At 37.8% G+C, this 1,868-nt stretch overlaps 1 protein-coding gene across 1 annotated transcript in view; it reads left to right on the top strand.

Moving 5' to 3' along the window:
* LOC101861172 overlaps positions 1-1,868 on the top strand; it is a gene marked incomplete at its 5' end in the record, with an annotated part of 142,597 nt that overhangs the window by 114,970 nt on the left and 25,759 nt on the right.

Genomic DNA, 1,868 nt, shown 5'->3' with positions numbered 1-1,868 from the left:
CACACACACACACACATACATACACACACACGCACTCGCGCGCACACACACACACACACACACAAACACACACACACACACACGCACACACCTGGCTGCAAGGTGGCTGTGCTAGAATCTGAACGTACCGCGAATGTTGTCCGTGAACTGTGCACAAGCACAAAAAGGTTACCACCGCTGCCGCATTTCTTACCATCTTCAACAACCAAAACTACAACAATAACAATAGCAGTCACAGAAATATCGACAACAACAGCAACAACAACAGCAACCACAAAAACAACATCAACAACCAAAACTAAAACAATTACAATAGCAATGACAGCAATATCGACAACAGCAACAGCAGTAACAACAACTACTACAACATCAGCTTCATCAACAACAACAATAACTATAGCAGCGACAGCAATAACAGTACCGACACACTCAATAACAACAAATTTTAATAATACGTTCTGTCTGATTTTGCCCACACCACCTTCGACATACTTTTGATCTTTCAGGTTTTGAGCTGCCCATAAAGAAATTGAATAAAATATCTGCTTCGTATTAGAATGGAACTCCCTTCCTTTGCGTGGGAGGGGAAGAGAATTAGCTCTAGGTTACATTCCAGACACATATTATGTGAAGCGTGATGACAAAATTAGTTACTTCTCGGATTTGAGACCTATGAAAATAGATACATAATCATGCTTAAAGGTTAAGTTTTTACAATTTGTAAGTATGAAATAACAAAAGACATTTAGTACTCTCAATGAACATTGCATTAATAGAAAACCTAGAATTGTGTCCTTAGTGTCGATTTTTGGTCAATTTCTGCTTTTGGATTGTGAGAAGTAACTCATTTTGTCAGCACGCCTCTCATATAGCCTTGGGTTTCCCTTTCTCACCTCGGTCGCCAATCCCCACATTCCTTCTGTCAAAACCTAAGAAATGAGAACCCATTACAATTGGAATTGCGAAAGAAATAAGCTTAAAAAATAGAAAGAAGAACACGAAAAAACAAGAAACATCATTCTCCGAAATTCTTGACACTGACATAAAAAGAAAGCTTTGAAATGACGAACTGATTACGAGAAAAACCTGTGCAGAAATGTAGTTCTTTCTCTCTACTGGTCGTCGTAGACACATCTGTATCTCCCGTTCTGAATTCGATCTGACCCGCGCGCCTATCTGGTCAGATAATTTTGGCGGCAAAGCGCAGAAACTGCGGTTAGATACCGACCTACACGTTCTCTCTGACCGTCTAGATACCGACCCGCGGGTAATGTGTCTGGGAAAGAGAAAATTATGCGTTCTGTTATCGCACGCGTAACTAAGACCAGCTTTCTTGTCTGCTATTAATGTTGGAAGAAAAAAATTTTCTTTTTAATCTTGATTTTTTTACTCCGAGAATAATAACGTCTCCATTGTCTACGGGAAATAAATAAATAAACAATTAATTTAGTTAATGGAAGATAATATCTTGCGGCCTAACGAGATGATCTGCTCGTTTGTTTTGTTATACAGTTGATTATTCTTTAAAGCCATTTCGTTAACTGTATCGTCTCTGCTGATGTTAAGTGTTATATTCTAAAAAGGTTTATCGTTTTCGTATCATGCACATAATAATATTTGAAATTGTTGGGGTTTTTGGGCGTTATTTTTGATAATGAAGGAAGAAGGTGCAAAAAGAATGACAGGTAATAAAAGCTGATTTACGGCGGCGCGTATATTCTATTTATACAAAATATTTCACTGATTCATGCTGATAGACGCGTACCTGTTTTATTGAGAGAGAAGTAATGTTTGTCTATCTAGCTTTGTCAAATATTTTAATGCATTGCTTTTGCAATTGTGTGTGTGCGTGTGTGTGTATATATATA

Source organism: Aplysia californica, unplaced genomic scaffold (assembly GCF_000002075.1).
Source record: "Aplysia californica isolate F4 #8 unplaced genomic scaffold, AplCal3.0 scaffold01121, whole genome shotgun sequence".
NCBI classification, from domain to species: Eukaryota; Metazoa; Mollusca; class Gastropoda; order Aplysiida; family Aplysiidae; genus Aplysia; species Aplysia californica.
Note: the sequence above shows the minus strand (reverse complement) of the source record. Positions and strands in the feature narration are given on the sequence as shown.